The 22,904-nt window shown below is 45.8% G+C and overlaps 1 protein-coding gene across 4 annotated transcripts in view; it reads left to right on the top strand.

Annotated features, from left to right (window-relative positions):
- MTSS1 (MTSS I-BAR domain containing 1) overlaps positions 1–22,904 on the top strand; it is a 160,731-nt gene that overhangs the window by 47,235 nt on the left and 90,592 nt on the right. The window lies entirely within an intron of this gene.

The raw sequence follows: 22,904 nt of genomic DNA, 5'->3' as shown, positions 1-22,904 counted from the left end.
GTCAATGCAGAGCTGATAGCCTACCACAGCGTGGGTAGGGGTGAGGGCTCCTTGTGTCCTTACCTGTTTTGCTAAGGAGTGTGTCCTTCATTCATGCTGTGGAAGCACCGTGCCTGGCACCAGTGAATGTTCTTCAACACGTGGAAGGGGTGGTTGAGTTTCTCTGTTGAGAGTATATTGGTGATCAGGTCCTGGATGTTCTTGAAAGAGATGAATATAACAGAAGTGTTAAAATGATTACTGTTGCATGCTGTTCATTCAATAGAAATGCTATATTGGGTTCTGGAACTTGAGTGCCTTCGTTGTGGCATATAAATAATCTTTGTTTTTTCTTTTTTTTTTTTTAAAGATTTTATTTATTTATTTGACAGAGAGAGAGGGAACACAAGCTGGGGGAGTGGGAGAGGGAGAAGCAGGCTTCCCGCTGAGCAGGGAGCCTGATGCCGGGCTCCATCCCAGGACCCCGGAATCATGACCTGAGCCTAAGGCAGACGCTTAACGACTGAGCCACCTAGGCGCCCCAACCTTTGTTTTTTCTTATGATCATCTTCCCTCTCTTTGCCTTGGAGTAATCCCTCCATTCCCTCCTCTCCTACCCTAACGTGTTCTCCCCTGGGGCTCAACTTCCAGGGGCTTCCTTCTTACCTACTTTTAGCTGAGAACGGATGCATCAGCTGGCTGGCAATGGCCCCCTGAGGTTTGATAGCTGGAGGAGGGAGGTCCTTCTTCTGGTGACTTGTCCCCTCCCTGTCCTGCTGCCTGACTCTGGGCCTTACCTGGTGCTCCTGAGCTGGAGATGGAGCTGACCTGCTCGGGAGCATCTGTATTCCAGGTGTAGGGTCTGATGCAGTGGTAAAGCAGTTGCCTTTTAAAAATCTCTTCCTGGTACTGACAACTGAAACTCCAATACGACTCAATTTCTGTGTTTCCTAGGGCTTAAATTCGTTCATAAATAGCGGTTGGGAGAAGCTGACTTAACTGTTTTTGTGAACCCTAGATGCAAAAAAAGTCCTGGAGTAAATAAGGAAAGCTAAGTTTAGAGAATGTCTTGGCAGTTGTTAGAGGTGATTTTAATCAAATCCCAAATTAGTGTGTATGTGAGGTTCATAACTCTTTTTTGATGGTGGCTGTTGGGGTTAGTCCTTGTCAAATCCTGTACAGTGTGTTGTATAAATTTTCTCCCATTGAGGAGTTAGGCTGCCTTCTAAACTTTCTCATGGATCTTGTTGCAAAGTGTGAGAGGTTTCAAGATTCTCACAGTCTATATAAATCTTCCATTGGCATTCTCAGATGTTCAGTGTGAGGCGAGTCGACTGGTATTGTGGGTTTCTACACCACATCCAGCTCTTCTGTTGTGACCGAATGGCAGTTGGTTCCATGGTTCACCGAACAAACTCTGAACACATTCCACTTTTAGAGGACTGGGGCAGCTTCTGGAAAGGGCTTTTGAAGCAGATCAGGCAAGGGTTTGGGCCCAATAGGGCTAACTGTCCAGAATGGGAAAGAATGCATGTACCTTCAACCCTGTTGCTCACAGGAAAAAGTGACCATTTCTGTGGAAACTGGAGTGTTTTTGAATCTTCATTGGTGGGCCTTTGCCCAGATGAAAATCTGATCTTTCGAAGCATAGGGAACCATGCAGGACAAGTACATATTCATGCAGAGATCGACTCCAAAGGCCTGCAGGCCATTTGTCGGGTAGAATCTATTCTCATATAAGTTAACCTTCTCACTGCAGTAAAAACAGAGAGGGAGATGGAAGGAGGGAGGTGGGACAGAGGGAACACAGCACACGTGCAGTTAAGCTTTAGAGGTAAAGAATTTGAATCTGTTTCTAATCAGGCTCTGCACCAGTTTTATTTAACTCGCATAATGGCTAGGCAGGGTTTGGGTATGACATCTAAGGGAGGGGGCAGGTCACAGACATGAATGAGTGGAGTCTGGCTGCCAACGGGAAAGCATGTGGCTTGTCTAAAGCAGGCAACGACCCTGTTGTCTTATTGGAAAGTGGGCTTAGGTCCTTGGATTTTTAGGAACAGTGCTGTCCGATAGAATTGTATTAGACTGAAATAGGATTGTAGTAGCCATTGTATTGATGATGGAAACGTTCCATACCTGCATCATCCAGTAAGGCAGTCACATGTGGCTACTGAGCACTTGAAATGTGGCTGGTATGATCGAGGAACCATATTTTTAATTTTATTTCAATTGAATTGATTTAAACTTAAATAGCCACGTGTGACTCATGGCTACCACATCGGGCAGCACAGGTGTAGAAGAAGCCAGAATCTGGGTATTATGTACAATCTTCTGATTTTTAGGAGTTTGCAGGCTACATTTGGCTCATGGACTGTCACCTTACAACCTCTACCCAGACGAAAATCAGAAGGGCATTTAAAAAGTCCTGATACTTGTTGGGCTTTGCTCTCAGATGGTCTGATTTAACTCCTCTGAAGTGGGGCTGGGCATCAGTATTTTCTAAAGCACCTAGGTGGATTCTAAGTGCAGACAGGGTCAGAAACCACCTCTTAGACCCTGAACATTAGAGGGTGACCATACAAGATCCTTATGGATTTTCAAATGCTCAAAAGCCACTATAGTGTCCAGTTACTTTCAGTTTCTATACGTGTTCAATGAGGATGGTTATACCGGCCTCTTAGAGTAGTTGCAAAGGCTAAATAAAATCTGTTAAATGAAAAGAAGAAAACCAGAGTTGAGATGCAGGCACTAGGCTTGGCTTACTTACTAGCTAAAGGTCTTGCCTTCACAGACCAACCTCGCCTCTGTGGGGGAGGAACACTTTTTCCCAACACCTTCTGAGGTTCTCCAGCGAGGGACCCCATGAAATGGACTGACAAAAGGCAGATTAACAGGAGAAAAACATACACATTTCTTTCATATAAGTTTTATGCCAGATGGGAGCCTTCATAAGGAAATGAAGATTCTAAGAAATAGTTGAACCTGAGTGGCTTTTTAAGTTTTGATGAGGAGTGGAAAGTCATGGGAAAATGTGATGGGACAAAAGGGTAGAAACTAAGGTAGTTACTGGGGGAAGTGTATCAAGGCCTGTTCATTCGGATTCCTTTAGATATCCCTCCGAGGGCAGAGAATCCTTCCTGCACCTGCTGCTTCTCAAATCCTTTCAGCTTAAAGTATTTCTTATGTCAAAGTGGCATATTTGGGGGCAGCATATCCTGATCCCCCTCACCACATACGGGATTCAGACCTTGCCTTGGCAAAACCATGTAACCCTCGCTATGGACTATAGAATTTCTTAAGAAAGGAGTGCCTAAATCTTCGAATGCCAACAGTCTTCTGACGTCACACTCTAGAGCAAGAATGACAGATACACGACAGACGTTGTGTGTTGATCTGCGTCTGTTAGATTCCAAAGCTGGTGCCACTCCCAGGTTAACAGGTTGGAGTGGAATTCAAAGTAGAGAAAGCGAAGGAGGATAGACATTTTATAGTTTAAGGAGTGTTTTTAGGCATGCGTGTGTGTTTTTAGTGAAAACAGGCAATGAGTTGCCATTGGTCTGTAAATTCCACAGTGGAGGAGACGGGGTTTGCCTTGTTTATTGTGTTCCTCCGGCCCCAGACATTGTAGGGGCTCATTAAACCTTTGTTGAATAAGAGGGTGAATTAGAGCCAACCAGGCCTTGCACCAAAGTGTTGAGATATTTGAGAAAGATTGTTTTCATGTCTGTTCTCGTAAAAGGTTTGGAGAGGTTAGTTAGTTTTCTTTGGGTCACAGAGCTAAGTGGCAGAATTAGTATTTTAAAGTCTGATATTGTTCCTTTAAGACCATACTAACTTCATTGCCATAAATACATGTACTAACAACACATACACAGACAAACACATACATACACACAAAAAAGAAAAAAAATATACTAACCACTAGGTAAAATCATTTCTAAAATGCATGCAGTGGATCAGAGGGGGATCAACTAGGATTATGGATCCCTAGGATTAGGGATCAGCCCATCTATCACTTCCATACTGAGGGTATATCACTGAAAACTCCCAGGGATCAAAGACCTTTAGGGGAAAAGATGTGTTTGATATCCTTTATATCCACCAGCATGTCCACTGCTGAACCCACAAGAGGAATCTAAGGAGCACCTACCGATCTGATTCAGAAAATATAAATAAGTATTCTCATACTTCTTTTTCATGGAGGAGAGAGTGAAACACTTAACGTTTAGAAATAAGCAGGCACGTTTTAAAATTTGTAGTCTTTTGCCAAGAAGTGATGAAAGGAGTTTTCAGACTTTCTTGGGATTCGTGTAACAGAGGTGGGTGCTTTCTTTCTGAAATGTACTGTTGTAAACATTTCCTGTGCCTGGTTCTGTTTTGGTTTATTCAGACCTCTAAATCTTTCCCCCCAACCCTCCTTCCAAAAATAACCCCACATATACTGCATCTCTAACAAGCTGGCATCAACAATTTAGAGCAGGGTCGGGCAACCTAGACCCTGCGTGCCACATCCCCTCACTGCTGGCCCATGAGCCGAGAATGTTTTTTTACACATTTGAAAAAAAGGAGTCCTGTTTCACGACATGTAAAAATGAACATGAAATTCAGACTTAAGGTTAATCCATAAAGTTTTATTGGAACACAGCCAGCCCGTTAGTGTTAAGGTTTGGTCTATGACTAGTTTTGGAGTTGAGTCATAACGGAGACCCGATGGCCCACAAAGCCTAGGATATTTACCCCGTGACCCTTGACAGAAAAAGTTTGCTTTGAATTCAAGCAAAGTAGGTTGGGAGGAAGTAGTGTGGGGCTGGAGGTAGAAAGTGTGTGTTCCTTACCTTTTCCCTGCCTTTGGTAAAATTTAAATATTCCAAATGAATCGTTCTTTAAAAAAATTTTTTTGGGGGGGCGCCTGGGTGGCTCAGTCGTTAAGCGTCTGCCTTCGGCTCAGGTCATGATCCCAGGGTCCTGGGATCGAGCCCCACATCGGGCTCCCTGCTCAGTGGGAAGCCTGCTTCTCCCTCTTCCACTCCCCCTGCTTGTGTTCCCTCTCTCGCTGTGTCTCACTCTGTCAAATAAATAAATAAAATCTTTAAAAAAAAAAAATTTTTTTTTTTTCTCTTCCTCCTGATTTTGTGTATCCCTGAAATGAAAGTCTTGATGGAGGGGAGACAAAAGAAAAAAATAAACCATTGGTGATGGTGGTGGCCTCAGGAAGGAAGGCCTTGATGTTGTTGAGCAAGAGCATTCTTAACGGCTCTCGCTCTCTTCTGTGGCCCACCCCCAAAACCTTTACAATTCTGAATAGACAGTTTTTCTCTTTGCATCACATGGGGAACACAGCATGAGCGTGTTCATCTGACTGACTTTATTATGTATGCAGTGAGGAGTACTTGACATGACACAGTGAGTCGTGCCAAGTTGCGTCGGCTGCCCTGTGAGCCTGTGCCTGGCTGACTCTTGGGGACGGCAGCTGGCTGGCCTCCGTCCTCAGGTTTTGCCCTTTCAAGGAGCCTGTTGTATGGGGTTCACTTTGTATGCTGCATCTGAAGCCCCACACCTTGGATTTAAAAGCGATTCCAGGGAACTAAGACTTTTTCATTGAGAGCTTCAGACTCTTGGCACCTCTGGGGAGGCGGTTCTCTTTGTGCGGAGGAAGAATGGTCTTGGCAGCTGAACAATGGCAACAGGAATGAGGACAATATTAGCCTTCCCAAGTCTAGATATGAGCACATGGTTCTTCTACTGGACCCTGGAATGCGGTGAAGGCCCTGAGGGTCCCTCAGGCCCACAATTGCCTCGTGGTTGCCTGCCTGGCTTAAGGTGTTGAGCTGAAACTCTCTGGATGGTCATGAAGGTGTCCACTGGATGAAAATCGTTCCGGGCAATGGAAGGTCTGGGTGTCCTGAAGTCACTGAACTCAGTGGTGAAGAAGCGTAGCACCAGAGAAGGGGAGCTTTGCTTTTGTTCTCCCCTGTGCCTCATTTCTCTCCACATTCCTGCAGTGTCTTCACCTTGGAAAGAATTTAATTCTTATTACAACCTTTATGTTTTTCATACAGGTTAGGGATAATGTCCAGTTTTGTAGACATCGGGTTACAGTCTCAGTTATGATCAATTTAAAAAGATCAAATCATGAGTAAACACCTTTTCGTTCCTTTCTTCACAAAGTCTTTATGTGTCTGACTTGGCCTTGGAAGTCCTTCGCCATTTTTCTTGATTAAAACAAAGAAGGTTGGGCGGGGGGAGGATTTGAGTGTGACGAATTAATGAAGAGGGCAGCACACCCCAAATGTCCTTCACCACTTACCAGCAGTGTCCCTTCTGCCATTTTTCAGGTGCACACTCTCTCAAATCTTTTATATATATATACATATATATATATATATATATATATACAATTGTTTTAATGAATAAAGGGTCTACCTCACAAAGTTGTTAGAATCAAATGTAAAAGTATTTCAAGAGATGGAACCTGTTACAGGAATGTTTGTAGCAGCTCTAACAATAGCCAAAAGGTGGAAACAGCCCCGTGGTCCATCATGGGGTGAATGATAAGCTGTGGTAGCTACACCCAACAGAATATTATTCAACCACAAAAAGGAATGACGTGCTGGTAATTTGCTACAACTTGGATGAACCTTGAAAACACGATGGTACGTGAAAGTCAGACACCAGAGGTCTCCTATGATTCCGTTTATGTGAAACTTTCTGAAAAGGTAAACCCATAGAGACAAATGGCAGGTTCGTGGTTGCTAGGAGTGGTGGGAATGGGGGATGGGGACTTACTGCTTAATGGGTGTGGGAGTTTATTTTGGAGCGATGAAAACATTTTGGAACTAGGTAGAGGTGGTCACTGCGCAACACTGGCAATGTACTAAATGCCACTGAATTGTTCACTTTAAAATGGTTAATTTTATGTTATGTCAATTTCACTAACATTAGAAAAAATATATTGGGGTTGCCTGGGTGGCTCAGTTGGTTGGGTGGCCAACTCTTGGTTTTGGCTCAGGTCATGATCTTGGGGTTGTGGGATCGAGCCCCCCATCCAGCTCTGCACTCAGTGGGGGGTCTGCTTGAGATTCTCTCCCTTTGCCCCTCCCCTGGCTCGCAAACCCTTGTGCACGCTCGTGCACACTCTCAAATCTTAAATATATATATATATTTTTTTTAATTTTTTTTTTGCTATATTCCCAGGAGCTATCAGTCCCTGATATGCTTGGTCTACAACCTGTGACAGGAAAACTCACCTTTACACAGGGGACCCCGAGGCTTGGATGATAGAACTCGTTCAAAGTCAGGTCATTGGGAAGACGGCAGTTTTCCTGCACTTCTTTATTATTTCCATGTGATATTTGCCAGCAGGGCGACGGGAGAAGCCAGCAAAGTGGATAGGCTAGTGAAGGATCACTCTTCTTCTAGAAGCTTCAAACCTACCTCTCCATGGAAGACAGTTTCTTGACAGTACCAGCCATGGAGCAGAAGAGTTAGTTTTTGCTCTGATTCTTACTGGCTACGTATTTTTGGCCTGGTTATTTCCTCTAGCTCTTTGAGCTGGTTTTCTCTTTTAAAATAGAAATAGTAAGAATTATAAGAGGATTGTTCGGAGTTTTTAGTAAGATGTGCAGCCTCCGGGCGAGGTTAAGAAATGTAATCTGTTACATACCTGTTCCTTCTGCAGTCTGGTTCACTACATTTCCCGGAAAGGTTTGAGAAGCCCTGTGGCTTCAGAGGTCTATCTGCGTAATGAAATGTCCTGTGAGAACCCCGGTCTACCTTAAGCCACATTCCAGCTTGGATGGGTGGCATTTTCCTTCTGCCCTCTGATGAGGACGAGCCTTCCTGTGTCTCGAGGGGCTGGGATTGCTTTCACAGTTGGGTGGCACCCATGACACCGAAGGGTACTTAACCACCTACCAGCAGTGTCCCTTATGCCATTTTTCAGGTGGATCTGGCATTTGGTTCCATGAAACAAGGCAGTGTTGGTGAAATGCTCTTAGGCTCTGAAAAAAGAGAGAAACAGTGCTTGCAGCTGCTTAACATGTCACAGTTCCCGCTTCATGATGCCCTAACAGGAGGCGAGAGAAATACTGCTTCCAATCTGGGTCTCCTTATCTTCCTGTAGTAACAGAAATCGAAGCAGCCCATCTGTGCTCCTTCAGAACAAACAACAATGAAGTCATAGTGCTTAAAATAGCGCAGGGTGGAATGGCGGAGAGAGCCCGCTTTGCCTGACCTCCCTTGAGGACTCTCACACAGCATTTCGGGATCCTGGCCTTGCGCTGGGTCTCACTTGGCGTGTCCGCGTCTGGGTCACACGTGTCCTTGTGAGCAACTCGTAGCACCCTCGAGTGATTTTCTTCAAGAGGAACATACCGTGTGAAGGCATGTGTGGTCTCCTCTCTGGCTTCATATTTCATTTTATGGGGCTTTCCCTCTTCATCTCTACTGTGCTGTCCTTACACATTTTGGTACCACTTTAAGACACAGCTCACCTTACTAAACAGAACACAGCAGTCCAGTGTGGAATGTAGAGGAACTGCATTTCCTAGCTTTCGGAGACCCTGAAGGAAACCCTGATGGCTTAGTCTGGAGCCAACGGCCTGGATTTGGTTCTTGAGGTTTAAATCAAGTGAAAAAGACAAAGTCACCTTCCTTCTCTTTCCTGGACGATACGTAAAAGGCCACAGTTCTCCATGATGCCCTTCTTCTCCATATTTTTAAGTGGAGGAAAATAATATTACTGGTTAATACTATCTTTGTGTCCCTTAGCGTCTGGGTGCATCTTATTATTTCACTACACACATGCCGAAAAAAAGTAGATCCTTAATTAGCATTCTTTGAGATGATCGCAGAGTATCGATTCCAGTTGACATTGGTAAAGTTATTGTATGGGCATGACTGCCTGAGTTCCTTAAAACTTCTACAGAACAGTACCTACTAGGTGTGGAGACATGTACCCTTAGTATGTGTTGTGATAGGAATTTTTCTACGAAGTCACTGAATATAGCCAAAATCGAGCTTTTGTCTTATTATTGTCTTATACAAATAGTGTTGATCAGATGTGTTTATGAATGGAGAATCTCAGTCTCCTTAAGTGATGTTTATAAAAGAAATGGATGTTGATCATAGCAGGTATTTCTTGGGGCAGGTATTACTTGTGTTCTTAATTAAGATGGTGGTTATATAAGAGATATCTAGTGTTTCTCGTCTGAGAGCTGTTATCTGAAGGCAGCTGTCTACAGTCACAAAATCTCAAACTTGGACTTGGGACATCTTGAGCTAATTTGCTACTGCTGTGAATCCTTCTCCAGAGTTTGAGCCACCAGTGGGAATGGGAATGTCTTGGAATACTCTCTCTACTTTGGTCGTCTTCTGAAAGTTAGCTTGCTTGCTTCCTTCCTTCCTTATTTATTTATTTTAGAGAGCGAGCAAGTGTGAGTGAGGGGAGGCGCAGAGGTGGAGGGAGAGGGAGAGAATCCCAGGTAGGCTCTGTCCTGAGCGTGGAGCCCAAGGTGGGACTCAGTCTCACCACCCTGAGATCATGACCTGAGCTGAAACCAAGAGTTGGACGCTTAACAGACCAAGCCAACTAGGCGCCCCATGAAAAGTTATCTTTATGAGAATTCTGGGTGTCCCTAGGTTCTTATGCTGTGAAGTTTTAGAAGGCAAGGCAGCTAGTGAAGGTGAGGATAGTGAAGGAAGACTTCATGAAAGCACTGTGACTTTTCTGGTCCTGCGGGACTCAGTTTGGGTAGAAAGGGAGGACAGCTTGGCTCTAATGAGGACCATGTGGAGACTCCTCTCTGGAGGGGAGAATGGGTGAGTTGGAAGCAATGAGAGAAGAGAGGTTGGCACAGTCAGAGAGGTAGGGGAAGCTCTGATTTTGGAGGAGGGCTCTGGAGGGTTCTTGAGATGAGAAGTGTTTAAGGAGGGTAGCCTGCAATGAGGGACTGGAGCAGTCCAGACCCGATGAGCGTATCAGACTGCAGAGGCACTGCAGAAAACAAAACTGAAAAGCCACGTGTCCTAGAAGGTCTCCTCAGAACTGATGACAATGGAAAATTAAGACTGCCTGAGTCTTGTACCGAAAATGGCAGCTCTCGGTTTAGTTTTGGCGACCAGGCCTCTTGGCACTCATGGGTTCATACCCCACGCCTCCTGAAAGGGATGATTTGAAGTCTTCAGAGGCAGAAGAGCCCTGAAGCCACCTCTTTCATCCACAGTCTCTGGAGTTTTCTTCTTTAACCACTTTAGAGACAGGATGAATCCGTTTCTTCGTAATTAAGCGCTCGCAGTTCTTTTTACTGTTCCTCCTTAACCTCTGATGCTCACTGCTCCAATATAACCATGCAAATAAGATGATGTGGAGAAAGCTCTTGGTAGCCCCTAGGGTGCTATACAAGGGGTGTTTATGATAAACCCACTTCCTTATTTTTATCCTCTCAAACCATCAGTTCTAAGTGTATCACGTTTGCTGAGCTCGCCTGCACGTTTGTATTTAAAGTTGTAGCTCCGTGTCGATTTAGAAGACTCCTTTGCTTGTAGGACACAATCAGAAGTCCCCAGTGGCCTATGGGGCTGCATGGGAGGCCCCTTCAAACCCCCTCCCCCAGCACTTGTTCCCAGAGTTGGTTGTGCTCAACCCTAAGGGCCCAGCTCCTTTCCACCCCAGGATCACTGGCAGGATATACTCGCAGTTCCCTCTGCCTGGAAGATTCTTCCCCAGACTTCTGTACAAGTTTCAGCTCAAATGTAACGTCAAAAAGGCCTTCTCTGAGTGCGCACCCACCCCAGGTTAAATACCCCATCCTCCTTCCTCTACGCACTGCCCCCCACCATTCCTTGTCTCTTCCACTGCCCTGTTTTATGGCTCTTGGAATTACATAAAATTCTTATTCGCATGACCTCTTGGATCTGTTTCCTGTCCACTAGCATGTAAGCTTCACGAGGACAGAGCTCTGTTCCACAGTACCTGGCATTCAGGACAGACTTGCTGAATGAATGAATGAGTGCATAAGAACTTTAAATGAATGAACTTAAAATTAGCTTGTGCTTGCAGACACATCCTTCTGTGGAGATGATATTTGGATACTATTAGGACAGGAGCGAGACGCTTGTACCATCTGCCTTTATGTAGCATAGGGAGACTTGAGTGCTGTAGCTACCCGTTTTCTTTCACTAGGACTAAACTAAGAAGAGCAAATATTAACTTTGCTTAGTCAAGTGGAACCAGCAGATTTAGCACATGAGCTGTAAAGGTCTTCGCTTTGCCTTGTATCCCTGAGTATGTGTAGACGGAGACGCTGAACGTTAGTAAAAGCCAGCCAAAACTGTGTGGCTCACAGTCTTTGACTCATTTGGGCCTGGGACCTTCTGTAGTACCGTAGCATCCTGTAAAACAAACAAAAATCATACTTCCTTGAATATATTCCCCAACTAGCTCTTTTATTTTTTTCCCCCTCCGGTCCAAGAAATCTGGGCTTTATTTAAAGGAATTGTTTCTCTGTTTCATATGTCTGTCATTAAAAGTGTGTATATTGAGTTTGGAGCAAGCTGTCTCATAAAAGCTGGATGGTGAGGTTGCCTGTGCAAACATCGGAGCCAAACACGTTTTATTTACCGCTTGGTTCGCGTCATTTGTCACAGTATCTCGTGTAGTAAGTTGGTGATTCCCACGCAGTTTCTCAGGCTGTGCTTTCTGCTAATTGTTTGTTTAATTAGAAAATGAGTAAGTATTTTAGAGAAAAATAGAATCTAAAACTGTGGGGATGAAACCTTTTCTAATTGTACTGTGTTATCATGGTGTCCTAGGGATCGCATTTTTGGAGCGTGGAGGTGGGTGGGGGTCTTATTTTGCTGCTTGGTGTTTACCGAGAGATTCATTTCGCACTCAGCATTTCGAGTGGAGCAACGTGAAATCCAGTAGCAGTAAACCCAGTTGGAAAAGAGTTTCAAAGCCAGATACAGTCAAAATGTCTGTGTAAACCACGAGGCTTGTGTTCACTCAGCAGCTTTGATGGGGAATGTGATGTATCGAGGGCCTCACGGAAGGTACAGAGTTGTGTGGGAAAGAGCCCGTGTGTACCAAAAGGTGTTTCTTTTGCATCACAAGAACACAGTGAGTCAGACCTTGATAGGCTTTGTAGAATTTGCTGGTAAAAGCTTGTATCGGATGAGGTCCTGTAGATAGAGCTAAGGATGGACTTTGGGTCCTGGGTACAGGGGTTATTTTCAACACAGCGGTCCGTTTGGACTGGTTGCCCTGATACATGGAGGTCTTGGTTTCAACTTCTTGAGGCATCTTGACATTTTTGTTTTCTGGTCACGTTCAGAGGCATTGATTTTTTTTATAACTGAATCTGGTATGCAGTTAAAGAGCGTCAGGATATGTTAAATTGACCTTGCAGGTCTCTTTGCCATCCTGAAACAAAATGGCTGATGGGACGTTTTTAGCTGTCCGTGACCACATGGAGTGAGGAATCCATTTGCAGACAGACCCACAAGGGTAGGAAAGAGAAGGCGGATGTTGAGAATGGGGAAGAGTGGGATGAATTCCTGCTGTAGTTGTGAACTGAGGGGTGGAAGCTCAGCTTTGGGTCTCTTGTGTCAAGCAGATCTGGTGACACCTCCTGTCCACAGTGCCATTCTCCACCAAGACATTTGTAAGTTTAGGGCCAGGAGAAAGTATGCTGGAAAAGATGTGGCTTGTGGAACTGGTTGTGCCCATAAGAAAACCAAATGGGGAGAGTAGAAGTACCATCCTCCTCCAGCCCGTTCTGTGGGAACACATGTGGCTGATGGTGTTGTGCCATCTTGGATCTAGAGTTAGCTGGTGGAGCTCAAAGCCCTTAGTTCTATGGCAGCTGTGCATCCTTGTGCTAATTACAGAATCTTTTCAAGACTGTTTCCTCATTTGTCTGAAATGATAATAATACCTACCTTGCAGGGTTATTACTTGTTTATTGTAGTAAAATACACATACCATAAAATTTACCATTTTTAACTATATTTGTTCATTTATTTTTAAAGATTTTATTTATTTGACAGAGGGAGCGAGTGAGCACAAGCAGGGGGAGCAGCAGAGGGGGAGGGAGAAGCAGGCTCCCTGCTGAGTAGGGAGCTCGATGTGGGGCTCGATCCCAGGACCCTGGGATCATGACCTGAGCCGGAGGCAGACGCTTAACCGACTGAGCCACACAGGTGCCCCTAACTGTTTTTTTTAATTTATTTTTTAGACAGGGTAGGGGCAAAGGGAGAGGGAGAGAGAGAATTTTAAACAGGCTCCATGCCTAGCACGAAGCCCGACGTGGGGTTCGGTCTCAAAAGCCTGAGATCTTGACCTGAGCCGAAATCAAGAGTTGGATGCTCAACCGACTGCGCTACCCAGGTGCCCCACCATTTTAACCGTTTCTTCTCTTTCTTTTCTTAAGGTTTTATTTATTTATTTGACAGAGAGATAGAAGAGCACAAGCAGAGGGAATGGCAGAGGGAGAGGGAGAAGCAGGCTCCTCTTGAGCCAGGAGCCCGATGTGGGGCTCAATCCCAGGACCCTGGGATCATGACCTGAGCCGAAGGCAGACGCTTAACCATCTGAGCCACCCAGGTGCCCCCATTTGAACCATTTCTAAAAAGTGTACATTTCAGTGGCATTAAGTACATTCACATTGTTCTGCAACTGTCACAACCATTGTCTCTAGAACTTTTCACTGTCCCAAACTGAAACTCTGTGCCCATCGTATAATAACTCCCATTCTTCCGTAAAAGAGCTGAGATTTGAACCCAGGATTCTGCGCTCCATGTGTCTAGTGTTCTTTTTACTACATTACAACTCAAGAAGGTTTGCCGTCTTAAATGTTTGACATCTCCTAAGAACCTGTTGTGTTAATTGGTACTATCTACAAAAATGTGTTTTCTGAATAACCTCGGACCCTATCTAGTAGTGTGGGTGAAGAGTCTGGACCAGTGAGGCTGGAGTTCTTCCCAGTGATGGCTAAGCTCCATATCCCCCTGGGAGAGCTTCCCATGGAGGTCTGCCTACACCCCAAACTCACAGTGGAAACTCAGATTCTGAGAGAGGAGGAAATGGAGTCATGCTGTCCCCTCCACCTGAATCCCAGCCTACTCCCTGGTTTGTTCTTTTTTTTTTTTTTTCTTTTCCCCTTTTTACAGAGCTAGCAGGGCTAGACTTCTGTCTGGGGTTCATTTGAACTGTTCTTTCTTAAATGGGAATCTTGATTTCTATTCTTGTTCCCACTCTCTTAAGTCTGTCTCTCTTGCAGGCCACCAGTGGCCTCCTACCCGGTCTTCCCCTGCCTCCTCTCCCGTGTGGCCTCCATGCTGCTGAGGGGTTTTCTTTCTGGCAGTCCAGATCTGATCACCCCGCTTTTCTATCTGAAAACTCTCCGTGACTCCCCATTGCGAAGAAATAAAGCTCAAACTCTGCTGAGTAGCATTCTCACCCTCTGCGAGGTGGCTCATCCTGAAATGTGTGACCCCCCTCCTTTGTTCTCCTTGTCCCCTAACTGGACACACTGACTCAGGGGCTCTTCATCTCCCCTCCGAGGCAGTAATGAAAGCTGTGACCTCCTACCTGGAAAGGTATGTATTCACCCAACTAACTGTCCACTCAATTTCAAGGGGTCTGTGGATCCCAGCTGTGAACCCTGCCTGATGCTATGCTGGACCATTCCTGGGAAGACTGCACCCGGAGCTTCTTTGCCTTTGCTCTTGCTCTTTCCTTCTAGCCTCCTGTCTCTATCCCTCTCACTTCCATCAGTATTTTTCTTCAGTGCACCTTCCTGCCAGACTTCAGTTTTCCTTCCATTGTTCTTGCAGAGTACATGACTGGAACACCTGTTTCATATCTGTATTAGAGTTGAGAGTTTGCATGGCTGCCTCGCCCATGTGTTCCAGAGCATGATGCCTTACACGTGCTATACACCCAGGCATGCATTCCTTCCTTCCTTCCTTCAGCATGTTTTTTTTTTATTATTTATTTATTCATGAGAGAGAGAGAGAGAGAGAGAGAGGCAGAGGGAGAAGCAGGCCCCCAAGGAGCAGGGAGCCCGATGCAGGACTTGATCTCAGGACCCTGGGATCATGACCTGAGCTGAAGGCAGATGCTTAACCATCTGAGCCACCCAGGTGCCCCTTCAGCATGTTTTTTGAGTCCTCTTGAGCTAGCTACAGTGCTGGGCCCCAGGGATATGCTAAGGGATATGACCCACTGCTTACCCCCCAGAGAGATCAGTTTAATGCAAAATGTATCCAGATAAATAGGTGAGAGAGAGGGAGGGATGGAGGGAGAGAGAGAGAGAGAGAGGAAAGCCAGGAGGAAATCACTGAAGGCTTCCTGGAGGAGGGTGTAGAATGAGGATGGAGACAAAGTAAGCAAAGGCCCAAAAGTGAGACTAAGTGAATGAACGAACTTTGGATGACATTTTATGAACTGAGATCTCAAGAGATGGGAAAAGAGAGCAATGAAGTGTTCATTGATTGGATTCGGGAAGAAAAATAGAATTCGACACTGAAGAGATTGTTGAATAGAGCAAAGGAATCTTTAAAGAATCCCAGAGAGAGAACCTTGCAGGAATAATTTTTGTCTTCAGGGTTGGAAGGCAGCCGTGCTTCTTGTATATATACGTGTATTCAAATCATTTAAGTGCTGAAAGGCACCCCACGGATTACCTGGTACAAACATTTGCCTTAGGGCGAGTTATTTACCCTCTGTGTGCTCAGTGGCCATATCAAGAAGGGGGAGATAAAAATAGACACTTCCTCAAACCCAAGATACTGTCAGTTAAGCTGCACCTTTATTTTTTTATACCCGTAAAAAGAAAAAAAAGTCCTGCTAATGCAAGTATGACGTGCTTTTTTTAGAGATATTAAAATATGGGGAGAAAAAGGATTGACTGTAGACTGAGTCTAGGCGTGGGCCTGAACTCGATGAAATATGGTCGTCTGCTTCACAGGGCTCAGGTGGACAGTGCTAGGCGCACAGTCATTACTCAGTATGTGTTGATGATGGTGATGGGGGTGGCCGTGTTTATAGAAAGGGTGGAAAAAGGTCTGGAGGCCGAAGTGACTAATGGCTCCATGTAAGCCAAAGCACTCTGGAAAGCACTCTCGTTGCATATTTGGCGGATTTCTGACTAGCCAGGTCCCCCGATGAGCAAGAGTCCCTGGTGGCCTGTAATTCCATGTGACCGTGGGTTGTGAGTGTGCCTGCTTCGGGGTATGAGAGGACCCCGTGGTCATCCGCCTTTTCCAAACCCAAGGGAAAATGAAGGGCTCGGTTTTAGAATGTGGCCTGTAATCTCGCATACCCTAAACTCTGGTCTACACATTACCAACCATTAGAGAGACGTTTTGTAACCTTAAATGGTTGGGTTCAGACCTGAGTGCCTGGGTGCTACCAAATTAAAGGCCAGTGGGAAGCCGCGTGGAGGGCTCGGCTGCTGGGCCTTGTGGTGGGGGAACCTTTATCTAGAGACGGGCCTTGCCGGAAGGGAACGGCCACACCTGTGTCTCAGGCGACTTTAATTAGGGCCATCGACTAGGTTACCCTCTGATGACAGGTTGAACTAAGGCCTGTGGTTCGAAGTCATGAAACCACTCCTGGGAAAAGGCCAGCAGAGCTGTGGGTGGTGCCCTAAGGCCTCCAGAGGGGGTGGCCCTGCAGGCTCTGGCCTCTGCCCGCCAGTCCAGCGTACCCCCCTGCCACTCCCCACCTGGACGTCACCTCTTGTCCCACCCAGGAGTCTGGATAGTTTCTTCCCACCTCCCCAGGCATGGGGTGACTTCTGTGCTTTGTTCCCGGTCCTTTGTCTGCCAACACCACGTGGCCATCACCGACTCATCCTCGGCTCTTAGACTCGAGCTGGGCACTGTCTCTTGAGAAGGCTTCCTGTGAGCCTCGCTTATCCCCTGTGTTCCCCTGATGCCAGGGGCTTATCTCTTCCATTGCATTTTCTATCATCATTTTCGGTTCTGTGTGTCTTTGCCCTTCTTGAAGAATGGGACTGCATCTTATTTTTCTTTGTATCTACTCTGCTTTGTGCGTGCATGGCAGGCCGTTTACAAAAGGACACTGGGATGGACAAAGACAAAATAGCAGAAGGTGATACTCCGAGGGCCCTTTGAGGAGGAGGAAGAGGAAAGCAGCCTTTGTATGTAGGTGAATAATGGGTCACGTGGCAGAGGAGCCAAGAAAGGGACAAGAATTCACAAAACCTATTGCATTAAGGAGTGTGGGATAAAGCAGAAGCGGGGACGCTCCTATACTTGACGTTGGCAGGGGCATGGATGGGGCAGGTGGGTCATTTGGGGTGGATGGTGCATACATATGCAAGCCAGGGTTTCCTGAGGATCCCGAGTCCCTGCTCAGGAGGCTTCCGGGAGGAGGGGACTGCGGTCGGGCCAGAGAACACAGGGCGCTGGGGATTTTCCTTCCCGCCAGGGGACAAGTGTCCTTAGCCTCACTTAGAGCTCTGTGCCAAAGCGTTTGTGGGAAGCCTCCTTGAGCAGAAGGGCACCTGAGGCTATGACTTTGTCAACAAACGTGTGTTGTTCACTTAGTATGAGGTTTTATCAAGTGGCCGAAGGAAAAACTTCACAGCACAGTGTGCTAGTTCCTGAGAGGGACTTTATGGCTGTGCTGCAGGTGCTCCTTTTCTGAAGAGCCAGACTTGTAGGCCTCGGCTGCAGGTCAGTGCTGGCCACCTGATTCTGTGCCCGAGGCCATCCAGACAGCACCGGACACAGCGACTCTGAGTGTGGGGGTTGGGGTGGGGGCGGGGCCCTGACAACCAGGGTCCTCATCTGGCTAAAGGTGAGTAGCTGCCTTTTGGATCAGAAGTGGCTCAGGGCCACATTTCTCAGTCACTCAGCCCCTTAGGAAGTTGCCCTTGGTCTCTGCCTGCTTTATCTGACTGCAGAGTGCTATCAGGTATAGGGAAGCTTTGATGCTTACAAATAAAAAACCATTACCGGCTTCGCTCCTCTCCCTGTGCCTATGTCCCAGTATTTATGAAGGTCACAATGGCTTTATTTTACTCTGTGGGGGCAGAGGTTCTCAGCTGTGTATTCAAATCATTTGGGTAGCTGTTTGAAAAGGAGGTGTACCAGACCCTGTCTTCAGAGGTTATTCAAGAGGTCTGGAAAGAGCTTGGCTCCTGAGTATTTTGGAAAATCTCTCCATCTCCAGGTAATTTTCGTGGGTGCCCTAGACCAAGAACCACTGCATTAGAAGGAAAAGCTTCCTGGTGGCAGAGCCTGAGCCCTCTCTGTCTTGGTGTCCCCTGCTGTACCTGGCATTTAGTACCATTCAGAAATTATTTATGGAACACCTGCTATGGGCCAGGCCCTAGAATACAGTGGTGAACATCACTGTTGTTACTTCTGGAGCCCCCGTGGGGGCTGGGGGTGCTGTTTGTGTTAGATGCTAAGAAAATGTGGAGACTGGCTTCTCTTCATTCTCAGGCATCGTTGGATTCTGGTCTTCCCAAACACCATCGGAAGGTACTCTGGAATATTGTTCAGCGTTAGTAGCAAATGAGATAAATAGATCTAAAACGCCACCATTGCCTTTACCATCGACTTTGAGACTAAAGAGCAGAGCCTGCAGACAAGACTGGGATAGATCCTTTTCCTTTCTCTTCAATGTAAAACGAAGCTGAAGTTGGCTTCCTCTTCCATTTTAAATGCCTCTTAATTCACTCCGCAAACATTTCTTGAGCACCTCCTATGTGCTAGACAACGTGGACACGAAGGTAAATAAAGCACAGCCTCAAAACTTAAGGCTTGCTTAGTCTAAGCGGGGGAGACAGGGAAAACATGAATGTAAAGAAGCGTATTAGGTTCTAAATGTGTGATGAGCAAACTGTGAACAGGCTCTTTGCTAAAGCGGCTTTGGTAATTTGAATAAATAGGGAAACCCTTTATGAGGCCCTGCTGTGCTGATTTGATGTCCCAGGTTCGTCCCCAGCCCCATCTTTGGAGGGTGGTGTTTGTAGGAACAGGTGGGTCCAGGAAGGAAGCTTGCTGCCTCTCTCCTGGGCTGGGAAGGCTGTGGCTTGTGTTTTCTCCCAGCGGTGTCTGTGCCCGCAGCTTTGCTAGGATCCCACTACCTGATCATTTGGCCTTTTCATGCCTGATGGTCACATGTGTGTTCTCAACTGCAAATTCCTTTTGAATTAGCCTGAGAGAAGAACGCGTGCTTTGGTGGGCACTGGGGAACTGGGTCATGAAGCATGCTCTTTGTCTAGATACTGTAATTATCAGCCCACGCAGGCCTGGGCTGTTTACAAATATACATCTGTTTAGGACAGGAAAAAAAAAAAAAAAAGCCCAGAAGGAAATAAACCTATATAATTTTGGAGTTGTTTCTGGGTGACGTTTTCCCAGGCTTTTTACTTTTCAGTATTACCCTTTCTTTTGGAAAAAGCAGATCGACTTCAATTTTTAAAACATAGGTGTGTTAGTTGAGTTTTTCTTACTGAAGCTCTTTACTCAAAGGACGAAGGTTCTGAGTGATAAACTTCCTAATGACCAAGCGCATTCTCCTGCCCTGGGGCATCTTGCTGCAGGGCTGGGTCTGGTTTTTCCTGTTCACTGATTGTTGCCTCCCTGTCTGTCTGTTGATTGAAAATGGCCTCAGGGCATCAGTTCCTCCCACTTTGGCCCAGGTGGGGAAAGGAGCCTTCAGAGTGGGGAGAACCAGGATGTCATGGGGGCGAATTTGCTATCAGAGGGAAGGGTTCTGGGCTTCCTGTGCCGAGTCAGCACAATGTGCTGCCCCACCGTGAGGCTTTCAGCACCATTCACATTATATGCACTGAGAGCATCCTTCATGGAAACGGGACTGCTTGAATTCCCTCACTAAGCTGCAGCTTCCTTTTTGGTATAGAGTGGGAGGCATCTCAGTCCAGGCAAGTAAGTGGGAGCGGGGGTTAAGCTATAACCCAGGAAGTACCTATTCTGTTGGAGGAGTGGGGCAGTGATCTGTGCTATGGTGGGGGAGGCCTTGCTGATTTATTGCCTCACCCCTGTGTGTGTGGGTGTCTGTGTGTGTGTGTGTCTGTGTGTATGTGAGTGTTTCCTTCTCTCTAAATACCATAATATACCTTCTAATTATAATCTTGTATCATTGGTTTCTTGCCCCTCCTTCCCCTGTTGACTGGCTAAAATGCCGCCCTGTTCTAGGGCTTGTGTTTCTGTGGCACAGCTTATTCCAAATTGCTCATGTGGTTGCGCTTTTTTGAAACCTGACTCTAGGCTGCCCTGTGCCTTGTCATCTCGCACAGTTGAGCCCAAAACTGGTGCAGGGCTTTTCAAAGTTCTTTTCTTTAATGTACATGTGTGGACTGCCTTAAAGTCCAAGGGTATCACTGGGACAGTTGCTCGGTTTTGAGATCTAACTGGTTAGAATGGCCATCCCCCCTGCCCTATTTTGTGGGGGGCGGGGGCAGTCCCTTTGAGTAGGGTAGAGACAGACTGTTTCTAACACTCTGTGGCTTTTGTTACTCAGCTTCCACGAGAAATGGATCACAAGGTCTGATTTTAACAGTGAGAGAGGAGGAGGGTTCCTCCTTACAATGGTGTGTCCTTGATGGATGTTCCCACGGTATAGTGATTACCACATCCGCCCGACTGGTGTGTCCCTGTACTTATTTCTGTTTAGTTATTTTATTTGGACTCTCATTTAACTCCAGGATCACTCTCACTGTCTGAAGTTGATTTAATATCCATTCTTTAATGTCTTCACAGTACTTTAGTACATTCTGTTTTTTCCTGTATATTTTGTTAATTCCTCAGGATTATGGGTTCTCCGCTCATCCATCCATCCACCCTCTGTTCACTCAGCAGGCATTCAAATGCCAGCCTCGAGCCAGGCACTGTGCTAGATGCTGCTGATTTGAAGATGCGTGAATCACTATCCTTCCCTTCAGGGCCTTGGTCAGGATAGAAGTATCTCTGGGAAACCGGTCCCAGGGAAAATGTGATCCAGGGGCTAGGAGAAGTTTCTGTAAGAAGGGAGGGAGGGCGCCCAGGTGAGAGTGGGGTGGTCCAGGTGTTATTCCATCACTCTGCTTAGGGAGAAGATCCAGAAGATGACCAGGTAATTTTACACAGTTCCCTTTAATGCTATGACGACTGTACCTTGTCTGTTTCCTCCCAAGAATTTCTATGGACTTTATAATTTAACCACTGGAAACAGTGTGGTTTAGGTGTTTGGCTCTTTGCTTCTGGAGTCAAATCATAGTTCTTAGCCTTTAATCTCCTGAGAAATGAGCTGAGCGGCTCCATGTGATTTTTTAGGTAGCTTTTCTGGAATAAGCCTAGAGTGCTGATCTATGTGCTGTGATCCAAGTGTTTCACTGTATTTAAAGATAAACTTTCCTGATATTATCAGGTAAAAGCATATGCACGTATATATGATCATTCCTGAGATGTGAGTCACTAAAATGGATCAAGATATAGTTTCATGGGGGAAAGTATATAATAAATTATAGCTGGCAACCAATAGAATCTGAGCTCTTAAACTAGTGTGGTAGTTGATACCCTTTGGCCATTATGTATTTAAAGCTACCCTAATGTGAGAAATAACTGTTCTGAGCAGGACAGAAAGGTAATTTTCATAGCAACTTGTCTGTTTCATCTCAGATCATCCCCGATTCTAGTTCTTAACTAGTGTTGAGTTCTTGTAAAGGAACTATTTGTCAGAGTTAAGCTGGTAGATTATTAACGTCCTATACAACAGACTTCAGAACTGCTGGGATTTGTTCACCTTCTTTTGAAATAATGCAAAGATGGTATGTGGGTCAGTTTGAGCTTCTGTGACAAAAATACCACAGGCTTAAACAACAAATTTATTTCTCACAGTTCTGGAGGCTAGGACATCCAAGGTCAAGGTGCTGGCTGATTGGGTTCCTTGTGAGGCTGTCTTCCTGATTTGTAGTTGGATGCCTCCTTGCCGTGTCTTCACATGGCAGAAAAAATCATACCTCTTGTGTCTTTTTTTTTTTTTTTTTTAATAAGAGCACTAATCCCATCCATGAGGGTTCCACACTCATGACCTGTTTCCCTCTCAAAGGCCCCACCTCCAAATACCATCACATTGGGGATTAGTGCTTCAGTATATGAATTTCAGGGGGGGACACAACATTCAGTCCATAGCAGATGGAGAAGGACTTCATTTTATAATGCTTGTAATTTGACAACTTGAAATGGGTTAGTAATGAGGTTATCAGCTGAGATCCAAACCCACCTGTGGGTTGGATGTATGAACTGAGGGGTCTCATGCCTTTTTAAGGAGGTTGGTACCTGGGGGTCCTGTGTGTCATTAGAAGGCCCTTGTCTCCTGGTTAAATTTGGACTGAGGCGAGGGCTGTGTGTATCTGCCTTGTGCATGATGCTTGGGCGGTGGGCTTGAGGTGACCCTGGAACTCTCTTTGGCACAGACTGGCTGCTGAGCCTTTGTGTCTTTGTGCTCTGTTTTGGCTCAGTGCAGAGGGAACTGGCCTCTGTTCACATGTAGTCCATCTGTGACTAAATGTCTTTTTTTTTTTTTTTTTTTAAGCTTACTCTGCCTCTAAAACGACATATGTGTCAAGAAGAAGGAAATAGATCTTTCTAATTTTTGTGGCTTCATTTAAAAAACTTTTCAGTATGGGAATTTTAAAAAATTTTATTTATTAGAGGGAGAGAGTGAGAAAGGGCACGAGTGGTGGGGAGGGGCCCAGGGAGAGGGAGAAGCAGACCTCCGCTGAGCGGGGAGCCTGACACGGGGCTCAATCCCAGGACTTCAAGATCATGACCTGAGCCAAAGTCAGACGCTTAACCAGCTGAGCCACCCAGGTGCCCCTAGTATGGGAATTTTTAAACACACACACAAAGGGAGACCAGCTACTCTGATGAACCCCATT

Source organism: Mirounga leonina, unplaced genomic scaffold (genome assembly GCF_011800145.1).
Source record: "Mirounga leonina isolate KUSES-001 unplaced genomic scaffold, KU_Mleo_1.0 Mir_165, whole genome shotgun sequence".
NCBI lineage: Eukaryota > Metazoa > Chordata > Mammalia > Carnivora > Phocidae > Mirounga > Mirounga leonina.
This window is presented reverse-complemented; position numbering and strand designations above follow the sequence as displayed.